Below are 13,223 nucleotides of genomic sequence, written 5' to 3'. Positions count from 1 at the left end.
AATTATAAAGGAATTTTGACTTTTTTATTTGCCTCGAGTTTGGTAACAGACCATCTGCATGAGGAGTTTATTTCTCTCTAGAGAACTTTGTTTAGAAACAAAACTGTTGTACTAATGGTACATGGATGTTGGTTAAAGCTGTATTACCTCCTTATGACAAAAGTACACAGTATTTTAGCCAGGCAGATCATATGCACATTAGGTGCAGGTGGTTTACAGGAAAAGCATTATTGCTGTAGAATTCAAGCAGATAGGGTGTGAGATCAGTTACAATGTGAGATTTATTTCTTGTGAACTATGTGCCTCTTGTCTATTTATGCAATAGCTAAGATGAATGCTTAGTTATTTTTAAAGAACGCTTCTTTTTGGCTGCACTTAACTATTGTCACTGTGAAGAGCTGTGATCTTGTAAGCTTTTTCTTTGCTAATGACTATTTGGGTGTATACCGAAAGACTACCTTTGGTTATACAAGTGTGTTTGTTGCATTTGTAATGTACTGAATTTGGTAGTGAGATCTGTCTTCATGTCATGCTAATGCATCAGAAATTGAAATATCTTGGTAGATGTGGAATGTTACAAATTCTTGTTTGCTGTAGATACATTCTCTTGTCCTAGTGATGTCACTTGTTCTTGACTCATACTGCCCCTACACCCACTTGTTTGCTAGAGGGATCTGGTAGTGTAACAATATAATCTCCTTGTGACTAGAGTTTGGCACCATGGCCCAGATCATCCGGCCTCTGGATATTTGGAGACCAAACGTACTCCCCAAGACACGCTCTGGGACTCCTCTAAATTCCCATTGCAATGACTCGGTGAGAATTGCCCGGGAAGTTTGTATTTCTGCTGGGCAATTCTCCTGCTCTCCAACTGGAGTTGGTGACTTCAGATGGTTCTGATTTGCTTACCTGGATAGTTGCCCAGAAAATGTTAGAAAAATCCTAGCCTAACTCCTGGGTAATTAAAGAACTGACCTCCCCAGTTACTCACACTGACCCCTACCACCCTTACCCATGACCTCTCCTCATCACCAGATTCCCCCCTGACGCCCCCTCGATCCGACCTCAACAGCTCCCTCCTTGCCCCCGCTTACCCGCTCTTACTTTCTCTTGGTAGTTTTTCAGAGAAACTTTGAGTCATTTCAGTTCTTTACTTACCAGAATGGCAGCTAGTGCAGTAAAAAGGGGGCAATGGCTTCACCTATACCATTCGCTGATATCTCTGATGTTGCCTGTGCTTGATGAGACCGAATCTGGAGTCCTGTGTGCAGTTCTGGCCTTCACATTTAAGAAAATATATACTTAAATTGGAGGTAGTGCAGCAATGGTTCACTAAATTCATACCTGGGATGATGGGTTGTTCTGTGAGAGGCTGAGTAAATTGGGCTTATATTCTCTTAGAAGAATGAGAGGTGATCTCATTGAAACCTACAAAATTTGAAGGGTCTGATGGGGTAGATGCTGAGAGATTGTTTTTGCTGGTCGAAGAGCCTAGAACATAGGGAAGCAGTTTCAGGATAAGGGGCCAATCATTTTAGGACAGAGAAGAGGGGAAATTACCTCACTCAAATGTGGAAGCTGCATCAGTGAATAATTTAATGCTGGGATAGACTGATATTTGGTGTCTCAGGGAATTAAGGGATATGGGGAATAGGCGGGAAAATGGAGTTGAAGCCAAAGATCAGCAATGATTGCATTGAATGTTGGAACAGGCTCGATGGGCCGTGTGGTCCACCCCTGCTCCTAATTCTTGTGGTTCTTGTGAGAGTCAGTTTGGAAGGATCTTCCATTGGAAGATTGCCCACCAAAATCAGAGGAATGTAAATGGGTATTTTTTTTGCCTATTCAGGGTCCAGTATAGGGGTTCCAATCCTGATCAGAACATTTGGGCCCATGTCTTTTGTATATTTATTACCATAGTTTCTCTAATGGCAAGCCAAATAAACACTAGATAAGGTGAAATTCCTTAACTTCGAAGCGTAAACTGTTTTACTCCACAGTAAGTTGAAACAAAAGAGTAAGATAAAATGGGTATTTGCATAATATCTTTCATGATTTTAGGAGAGCCCAATACCTTTCACAGCCAACGAGCTATTTTTGAAGTACAATCACTAGTGTGGCCAATAATGGAGGGAGACAGTGGCATAGTGGTAATGTCACTGAACTATTAACCCCAGCTAATGACCTCGGCACATAGGCTCACATACCACCATGAAATCTGCTGGTGGAATTTAAATTCAATTCGTAAATCTGGAATTATTGTATTGTATCTGGAATCTCTGTATTGGTGACAATGACAACTGCCATTTTTTTTTGTTGAGCGCCCATCTGGTTCACTAATGTCCTTTAGGGAAGGAAATCTGCCATCCTTACCCAGTCTGGCTTACATGTGACTCCAGACCAACAGCAATGTGGTTGACTCTTGACTGCCCTCTGAAATGGCCTAGCAAGCCACTCAGTTCAAGAACAAATAGGGATGGGCAACAAATGCTGGCCTTGCAGGCGACACCCACATCCCATGAAATAATTATTTTAAAAACTTTTGTAACGTGGATTAAACCCACTAGTTAAGGTCTCCAAAGAGTATCAGCAATTGGTGTCAAGCTGTGGGATAGATATTCCATGCTTTACTTCAAATAGTGCCATTAGATCTACCTCCTGAGAGAGCAGATGAGGCCTAAGCTTCATGCCTCATTTGAAAGGCAGCATGTATGACAGTGTAGCATCCCCATAGTTCTGCACTGGGAGTGTCAGCCTAGATTATGTGCTCATTCCTGGATTGGGACTTGAACCCAGAATCTTCAGAATCAGTCAAAACGCCACCACTGAGCCATGGCTGGCACCTATGATAAAGATATGACCATTGTTGAATTGATACAACTTTTATTCAGATAATGAAAAATAAGAATATTTCAATGGTAATTTGAAGCAGAATGATTTTTCTGCATTAAGTCATTCATCCCAGGGCAAATCCAGTCTCCTACATTTTCTGTTTTTGATGTCTGTCTGCCTGCCTCCAAAAGCCTGGCAGTCTTTCTTGGCCTCTGTTCTTGAAAAAGCTCTCATTCTATGTCACCAAGTCAGCAGTTCAAGAAGGCAGCTCACCACCACCACCTCAAGGGCATTTGGGGATAGGCAATAAATGTTGGCCTAGCCAGCAACGCCCTCATCCCATGAGTGAATAAAAGAAAAACTGAGCATTTATTGCCCATCCCTAATTGCCCTTGAAGGTGGTGGTGAGCTGCCTTCTTGAACTTAATTGACTGGTTTGCTACGCCGTTTTAGAGGGCAGTTAAGAGTCAGTCACATGGGGCAGAATCTTCGGCTCGGCAAACAGGGGCGGGGCCCGCTTGCCAAGACGTAAAATGATGCGCGGTGACGTCGGGCATGCGTCCCGGCATCACCGCGTGTCATTCAGATTTTCAGTTCGGCCAGCACGCACCCGAGTTGGCTGCACGCCTGCCGAACTGTCAAAGGCCTATTAAGGCCAGTTAACTATTAATTTAAACAACCAACTGAGCTGCCCGTCCAACCTTAAGGTTGGCAGGCAGGCGAAGAGCCCAGGCGGCCTTCGCATTTTTCATGGTACCTCATCCACGGGCGAGATGAGGTTTCATGAAGTTTTTAAAGGCTTGAAAATTTTTTTAATACTCGTAGACATGTCCCAGCTCATGTGACAGTTTCACATGCGGGGACATGTCCTTAAAAATTTTCTTTTTCTATAATTTAAGTTTAAAAAATTTTAATAATCTGTCTGATGCAGCTATGTGTCTCAGGGAGATTTCTGCGCTCTTTCACGCACACGTGCAAAATAGCACAGGCCCTGGCTCAAGCAAACCACCCCCCCCCCCACCCGCACAAGGAGCGCTCAGCGCTTCCGGATGTGCGTCACGCTGGGCGGGCCTTAATTGGCCCATCCATATGAAATGGTGGCGCCCAGCTGAACACGGGCGGCAATTGGCTGCACGCACGCCTGCGCCCACTACCACACAACGCCCCCCCCACCACCCCCCAGATGGGGAGAAAATTCTCCCCATTGTGTGGGCCTGGAGTCACACATAGGACAGAACAGGTATAGGTGGCAGGTTTCCTTCCCTAAAGGACATTAGTAAACCAGATGAATTTTTACAGCAGTCCAATAGTTTTGTGGTCACCATTACTGAGACTAGCTTTTATTCCAGCTTTAATAAATTTAGATTCCCCTAGATAGAGCCCTGGGATGATGGAGTTGCCTTACGAGGAAAGGTCTAGTTGGCCAGGCCTATACTCAGTTGAATTTAAAAGAACGAGAGGTGATCTTATTGAAACATGTAAGATTCTGAGGGGACTTGACAGGATAGATGCTGAAAGGATGTTTTCTGTCATGGGGGAAATCTGGAACTCAGGGGTACAGTTTCAAAATAAGTGGTCACCCATTTAAAATGGAGATGAAGAGGAATTTCTTCTTGAGAGTCTTCACTCTTTGGAATTCTCTCGCTAGAGAGCAGTGGAGGCTGAGTCACTGAATATATTCAAGGCTGAGTTGGACAGATTTTTGATCTACAAGGGAGTCGAGGATTATAGGGACAGGCAGAAAAGTGGAGTTAAGGCCACAATCAGATCATCCATGATCTTATTGAATGACAGGGCAGGCTTGAAGGGCCAAATGGCCCATTCCTCCTTCTAATTCTTAAATTCTGCCTTGGTGGAATTTGAACTTGTCTCCAGATCATTCGTCCCGGCCTCTGAATTATTAATCCAGTGACATAGCCACTATGTTACAGTACCCTCTAATTACATTGATCAAAGGTGTTTTCATCACAACAGTGAGGGGTATCTTTTTTCTGAAAACCCTGATGTACTAATGAATTGCAAACTGTTTTAGGAACTTAATGAAGAAATAGTTGAGCATATCTTGTCTAGGTGTCCCCATTTTAAACTCGTGAAAATATACATTGCTTTGAATGTAATTCTTATTCCAACTCCCTTATATAGTAAGTCCAATCATTCAGAAATGTGACAGAAACCTAAACTACCAAGCATTATGCTTGTCCAGAGATCTCAGATGTTGATTAAGACCTGTCAACTTTCCAGTGAATTCTTGAAGTTTACCTTTTATTTACTTCATAAAATTTATGTACTGGTTTTTGTGTGTGTGTGTGTAAGTGCATTCTGCTAATGTCTGAAACGTTTACCTTTTCATCCAGCACCATTCCTATAATCCACTATGTGCTGAATTGCAAGAATTACCTGTCTTCAAGGCAATTTATATATTGACATGAATAGTTTTCAACTCTTCCATATAGGCAGAAGCTGAAAAAGAAACAGCATGTCTTATTATTACTTACCTGCAAAGAAATCTTTTCACCCAACTTTTAGTACCCATTTTGTAATGTGAGAAATTCCATGCACAATTATTCATTATAACTCGGAAATTTCACATACCCCAAAAAGTGAATTTGGGCTGGAAAGAGGTTCTGATTTTTGTCAAATAGTTGTTGGTGCCTGTTGACTTGAAGGTTTATTTTAAAAGGCTATGTATAAATGCATTGTTGTTTTATCCTACAGACATTTGCTCAGAACATTTTTCCACTCAATTTAGAGTGTACAAATTATAGACATTATATTCCAGTTAAAGAACAGATCATTTTTCTAATAAGAATGTCAAGTGGTATTGAACCCCTCACATGTTTATGTTTATTCTCATGAGCTGCCCATGTCAGTTTTATAAGCTATCCCATCTGAGAGAAACTTCTGAAATAACTTGTAGGTGCAAAATCGATTGGTGGGTCAGGAATTAATTTGTTTGGAACTTGTTCCTTTCTTGCATCTACTTGTTTGTATTTCCTGAAAATGTCCTACTTTTGATTTTACCTTTCATTCAACATCCCTTTTGTGGGATTCAGCACTTCAGTTAAATCACTCCTGATTTGTATTTTAACTCTATCTGCCTGTCTTGGTCCCATAACCGTCAGTACTCTTTCCTAGCAAAAATCTATCAATGTCAGTTTTGAAATTTTCAGTTAACCTGGCTTCTACAGCTTTTTGGAGGAGAGTGTTCCAGATTTCCACTATCCTATGTATGAAGTGTTTCATGACATCATTCCTGAATGACCTAGCTCTAATTATAAAGTTATACCCCCTTGTTCTGGACTTTTTCATTAGAGGAAATAGTTTCTCTGTATCCACCCTATAAAATCCTTTAAATATCTTAAACATTTCATTCAGATTGCCCCTTACTCTTCTATATTCAAGAGATTACAAGGCTAGTATATACAATTATCTTCAAAATTTACCTCTGGTTTTATTCTGGTCAATTTGTACTATACTGCCTCCAAAGCCATTGGCAAGATAGGCACACCAGTCAGTGTTCTTGCTCAGGCTAACATCAGCATCAAAACATCGACCACACTCGATCAGCTCTGCTGGGCGGGCCACGTCATCCGCATGCATGACGTGAGACTCTGGAAACAAGCGCTCTACTTGGAGCTTCAATACAGCAAGCGAGCCCCAGGAGGGCAGAGGAAATGCTTCAAGGACACCCGCAAAGCCTCCTTGGAAAAAGTGCAACATCCCCACCAACATCCCAGAATCCCTTGCCCAAAGTGGAGGGAAAGCATCCAGGGAACACTTCGAGTCTCATTGCTGAAGCCAAGCGTCGACAGTGGAAGGCAACCTGGGTACCCTACCCACCCGTTCCCTCTACCACCATCAGCCCCACCTGTGACAAAGACTGTAGTTCACGCATTGGACTCTTCAGTCACCTGAGAACTTATTTTTAATGTGGAAGTAAGTCATCCGCGACCCCAAGGGACTGCCTACGAAGTGATAAAAGGAGTCAACTGTGTGCCAACTCAGTTATATCAAAACCACTGGAAAAACAATAACATGGATAAAGCGAGATGGGCCACTGTTATCAATCTAAGCACTCGACAAGGCAAAGGCACACTCAACCCAATGAACCTTGCAAAGTCCTCCTCAGTAACATCTGGGAACTTGTACCAAAATTGGGGAAAATTTGTCTATCTAGTTGAGCAACAGGCTTTCATTGTCATACCTACAGAATGATAGATTTCAGTCAACATCCCCAACTCCTCACGAGGGTGTGGCTCAGGGTGTTCTTAACATTGACTCTGGACCCCAAAAAGTGCAGTAGGTTAAACATGGGCAAGGAAACCTTCTGCTAATAATGACTTACAGCCCTCCCTGATGAATCCATACCTCTCTATGTTGGACAATACTTAAACACTGAGTGTGGTAAGAGCAGAAGACATATTTTAGATTAGTGGGGGACATAAATGTCAATCACCAAGAGTAGCACCACTGTTTATTGAGCTGGCTGGGTCCTAAAGGACATAACTGGTAAACTAGGTCTGTGGCAGGTGGTGAGAGAATCATCACTAGGCCTCGTCCTCGCCAGTCTACCTGTTTCAGATGAATCTATCCATGACAGTATTGGTAGGAGTGACCTTCACACAGTCCTTGCGGAGATGAAGTCCTGACTTCACATTGAGGATATTACCCATCATGTTGTTCAGCTGTGTGCTAAATGGGTAGCTTCAGAACAAATCTAGTAGTTCAAACCTGGGCATCAGTGAAAGCGCTGTATAGCATCAGCAGCAGAATGATATTCAACATAATCTATAATCTCATGGCCTGCCATATCCCTCACTCTACCATTATCATCAAGCGAAGGGACCAACCCTGATTCAATGAGGAGTATAGGAAAGTATGCCAGGAACAGAACCAGGCATACCTAAAAATGAGATGTCAAATTGGTGGATTGCATGCAGAAGCAGCATGCTCAAGACAGAGCCAAGTGATCCCACAAACAATGGATCAGATCAAAGTTCTGTATTCATGCCATATTCAGCCATGAATGGTGGTAAACAAACAACTAACCAGAGGAAGAGGCTCCACAAGCATCCCAAATGATGACGGAGTCTAAAACTTGAGTCCAAACAACAAGGCTGGAATGTTTGCAGTTATATCTTCAGCCAGATGTGGCGAATGAATGTTCCATCTCGCTGCTCTTCTGCCATTTCTGGCATCACATACCAGCCTCCAGTCAATTCAACTCGCTCCACATGATATCAAGAAACATCTAAGTGCAATGGGTACAGCAAGGAATGTAGCCCTGATAATATCTCGGCTGTAGTGCTAACGACATATATTCCAGAACTAGCTGCCCCTCTAACCAAACTATTCAGTACAGCTATACTGTGCTGGCATCTGCTCAACAAGGTGAAAAATTGCCTAGCTATGCCCCGTGCACAAAAAACAGGACAAATGTCACCCTATCAGCCTACTGTCATCAGAAAGAAATGGCCGGCAGTGTTATTAGCAGCATGTACTCGCCAATAACCTGTTCAACCGTAATCCATTTGACTTCTGCCAAAGCCACTTGACTGCAGACCTCTTTTACAGCCTTGGTCCAAACATGGGCAAAAGAATTGAATTCCATATGTGAGTTCCCTCAACATCAATGTAGCTTTTGACTGTGTGGTATCAAGGAGCTCTAGTAAAACTGAAGTCAGTAGGAATCAGAAAGCCATCTACTGTTTGAAGTCGTATGTAGCACAAAGGAAGATGGTGGTGTTTTTTGGAGGCCAATCATTTCAGCCCCATGGCATTTCTGCAAGAGTTTCCCGGGGTAGTGTCCTAAGCCCAGCCATCTTTAGCTGCTTCATCCATGGCCTTCCCTCCATCAGAACATCAGAAATGGGGATGTTTGCTGATAGTTAGTTAGTGTTTACAACTTTCCTGATAATGAAGCATTCTGTACCTGCATGCAGCAAGATCTGGACAACTTTGAAGCTTGGACAGATAGGTGGCAAGTAAAATTTGTAATACAAGTGCCAGGCAATGACCATTTCCAACCAGAGGGTCCAACTTCTCTCCACATTACTATCGCCAAATTCCCCAATGTCAACAGCCTGGAGGGGTAGGTTGTGTATGTGTGGGGTGAGGGCGGGGGAGGGGGAGATGGGGTGCATTGAGTAATTCACCGCAACTCCCCAAAGCCTACTCACCGTCTACAATCCACAGCCAGAACTGTGATGAAATATTCTCCACTTGCCTGGATGAGTGCAGTTCTAACAAGACTCAAACTCGACACTATCCAAGACAAAACAATTCCTTGAATGGCAACCCATCTACCATATTAAACATTCACTCCTCCAACCACTGGTGCATCATGGTAACAGTTTGCAATATCTACAGCAAGTACACTAGATACACTACAGCAAGTTGCCAGGACTTTTTTGACAGCACCTCCTAAATCTGTGACCTCCTACTGCTCGAAGACCAGGACAGCATTTGCACGAGTACTCCACCACTTATAAATTCCTCTCCAAGTCACACAGCATCTTGACTTGAAAATGTATCACTATTGCTTCATTGTCACTGGGTCAAAACCCTGGAACAACTGTACTGTGAGAATAACTGTACCACTAGGACTGTAGTGGTTCATGAAGGCAACTTGCCATCACCATCTGAGAAGCAATTTATAGATGGACAATAAATTCTGGCCTTGCCAATGACACCCACACCCTGTGAATGAGTTTTTTTAAAAGTTATACACAGTTAGCAAAATTTTCCAGTTTATGCCCTGACAGGAGTTGAAGGGTGTGCCCTCTTTTTCTGTGGATATATGAGTTTCTGTGCTTTTCCTGAAAGACTTCAAAAGAAACTGCAGATTGAATTCTTGAAGCATATGTTTCAGGGAAGGAAATGATTTGTGTTTTTTGCTATGAATTCTCAATAGCAGCACCAGTGAACATTTCTACTGATAGTGATAAGTGTTTATATCAACATTGGCTTGGTGTTTTATTTTGTTCGTTTTCTGGAAATTTCTTAAGGACTCTATAAATTGGTAAATTCAGTAATAGTGTGCTCCTAGCACATTCCAGGAGAGCATATTAGGATTTTATGCATCTCCAGTTGTGATTTGATGGGTGATAGGGGCATAGCGGAGCTAATGGCTTGAAAGAGGTCAATGCTGTATAATTCCCATTTCCCCTCTTTCATCCGGTGCTAGATTCTGCTCCAATCAATACTGTTAGATTCTAGCAGCCCTTAATGCTCCAAAGCTCTGACCAATGCCCTGCTAGACCTCTGGATCTCTCTCCTTGCACTCTCTCTTTCTCTTTCCCCTTCCTGGAGGATCCTGTGATTCATCTCTCTTTACTTACAAATCTACAGCCTGCATGACCCCCATCCCCAAATCCCATAACTGCCCCAATGCTTCCAAATCTTGAGCACTCCCTCCTTGGTGTCCTAGGTTCCAGGATCCCTTTCCGAGCAATCAACAAACCCTACGGTTTATGGATCTTGGGGAAACCATCCTAAAGTACTTGCAATCCCTGAGACCAAATTTCAGTATCGCTTTATACCAGCACCACCTCCAATGCTGATGTCAATATCCCTGGTAATACCGCATTGCATTAGTTTTGCTAGTCTCTCCTAATAACTAATGGCTGATAATATCTTAGCGAACGCCCTGTATTCACTCTTTCTGTGGCTTTGACTCCTTGACTTCTGTCCAAAAAAAAAAGCATTTTCAAAACTGAATGCACTATTCCATCTCTGGCCTAAGCAATGATTTAGTGCCATATCTTCTTGCTCTTGTGCTTTATATCCTATTTGTAAAATCTTAGATCCTGTTTTTTTTAATATAAAAAAATTATCAACTTCTACACCTTTTATACATATTTTATTTGAATGTTTAAATTGCTCTGCTTTTTAAAAAAATCATTCACAGGATGTGGGCTTCGCTGGCTGGGCCAGCATTTATTGCCTATCCCTAGTTGCCCTTGAGAAGGTGGTGGTGAGCTGCCTTCTTGAACCGCTGCAGTTCATGTAGTGTAGGTACACCCACAATGCTGTTAGGAAGGAAGTTCCAGGATTTTGACCCAGAGACAGTGAAGGAACAGCAATATATTTCCAAGTCTGGATGGTGAGCGGCTTGGAGGGGAACTTGCTGGTGGTGGTGTTCCCATCTATCTGCTGTCCTTGTCCTGCTCATGGGTTTGGAAGGTGCTGTTGAAGGAACCCTGGTGAATTCCTGCAGTGCATCTTGTAAATGGTACACATTGCTGCTACTGTGCGTCAGTGGTGGAGGGAGTGAATATTTGTGGATGTGGTGCCAATCAAGTGGGCTACTTTGTCCTGGATGGTGTCAAGCTTCTTGAGTGTTGTGGGAGCTGCACTCATCCAGGCAAGTGGAGAGTATTCCATCACACTCCTGACTTGTACCTTGCAGATGGTGGACAAGCTTTGGGGAGTCAGGAGGTGAGTTACTCATCACGCTATTCCTAGCCTCTGACCTTCTTTTGTAGCCACAGTATTTATATGGCTAGTCCAGTTCAGTTTTTGTTGTTCTTGGAAGTTGCTAACAGTTCTCTTCACAGTTAACAATGCTCCCTATTTTTGTACCACCTGCCACTTTTGATTGTGTGTACCAAAACTATGTCCAGCAATGTTTCCAGCACTAACCCTAGTGGGACACTCGTTTGCTCTTTCAGTTTGAGATAAAAGATTCCCTAACATATTTTGAAGAGTCGGATAATTTATCTGTGGGGTCTTGATCAATATTTATCCCTCAATCAACGTCATCATTAAAACAGATTATTTGGTCATTGTGCAAATTAGCGTGTTTCCTTTATTACCAAAGTGACTACACTTCAGAAGTGTTTCATTGACTGTAAAGCACTTTAGAAAATCCTGAGATTGTGAAAAGCACTATATAAATGCAAGTCCTGTTTTGTACCCTCCTGTTAGAAATATATGTATTAATTATTACTGTTTTCTGTCCTTCAGCCAACTCCATAACCATGTTTCCATACTCCCGTTTAATAATGTCTCCAATGCAGCACCTTTTACATAAATTTCTTTCAAAGGCTCATTTACACAACGGGCCAGAACTTCCAAGGTGTGGCAATCGCTGTCGGATTGCCACTCTTTTTACTTGCCCAGGCCAGGAGCTGCACGTTACTCACCTGCTCCTCTGACCCGAGCCTAGTGAGAAATGTGAAGCGTATCTGGTTCTGAGGCCTTCCAGTGCAGGGCAGCAGAGTCAGGGGAAATGAAGCCACACCCCCTTTTTACAACTCCTGTGTTAAAATGTACTTTGAAAATCTGGGGAGAAGATAAGTGTATAAGGTAAATGGGTAGGGTGTGGCAGGCGGGGGTAGGATGGGTTGAGGAGAGGTTGTGGGGGGGGGGGGCGGTGGTAGTTGGGGAGGGTGGTTGGGGGTTGTCAGTTACCCAGGAGTTAGAAGTGGTTTTTACCTTTTAACTTTTCCTGGGTAACTATTCTGCTAAGACAGTCGGTATCATCCGAAGTCTCCCATTTATCAATGGTATCCGAGTATCAGATGGTTCCCAGTGCATGGTAATTGTCCTTCAGAAGGTTAAACTTCCCGTGCAATTACCGTGGATTCCTTGCATGGGGTCTTCCAGGTGGTCGCCCAGCACATCTGGTGTACCTCCCGGATTCAACCCTCCAGAGAATGGAAGTTCAGGGCCAACATTCACTGAATTTCCTTTCTAAATACAGCCTCTTGTTTTATCATAACTTTTTAAAATGGGATTTTTTCTTTTGCCTTAAAATTACAGAATAGTTGTACGCTACAAGAAATGTAGAAGCATGTTTTTTTTTACCTACAAAAATAGTGTTTTGAACTCTTCAGTTCGTTGCTTGGAATGTACTTTCCATCCCCAAAGTAGGAGCAACAGTTTCTAGTTGTGACTTGCCTTAGTACTGCGCTGTTTGATAATAACTAAACATCTGCTGGGTTGTTTGGGTTTGGAATGAAGTCATTATGAATTCGAGTTGTACTACAAAAACTGAGGGGCAATGATTGAAAACATTGTATTTTATAAATGTAGGATTTTAAAAAATATAGAGCAGTCAACACTGATCGTGGTCTAAATGTTCATTTGTGAATTTGCTATTCATATTAATTCAAATTTCCTAATCTAACCTGTGATACGTTGTTCTCCTGCAACAAGTAATGTTATAAATTCTTTGTAGCCTGATCTATCGATCAGTGTGCATAAAGTTTCTTGGTTGAAATTATGTGTCTCAGGGCAAATTAGTGTAGAAAGATACAGCAGACAAATGGGCCATTTGACCCATTAAGTCTGTGCCTGTGTTTTTTTTCCCCACATGAGTCTAATCCTGTTTTCCAGCCTGAATCCCATATTCTTTAATAGTCCACTTTTTAACATGTATATCAAAT

The 13,223-nt window shown here is 42.5% G+C and overlaps 1 protein-coding gene across 3 annotated transcripts in view; it reads left to right on the top strand.

Moving 5' to 3' along the window:
* Positions 1–13,223, top strand: part of slc12a4 (solute carrier family 12 member 4) — a 176,449-nt gene that overhangs the window by 57,661 nt on the left and 105,565 nt on the right. The window lies entirely within an intron of this gene.

This window comes from Cetorhinus maximus, chromosome 6 (genome assembly GCF_964194155.1).
Source record: "Cetorhinus maximus chromosome 6, sCetMax3.hap1.1, whole genome shotgun sequence".
Lineage (NCBI taxonomy): Eukaryota > Metazoa > Chordata > Chondrichthyes > Lamniformes > Cetorhinidae > Cetorhinus > Cetorhinus maximus.
The sequence above is the reverse complement of the archived record's forward strand: the minus strand, read 5'-3'. Positions and strand labels throughout refer to the sequence as shown.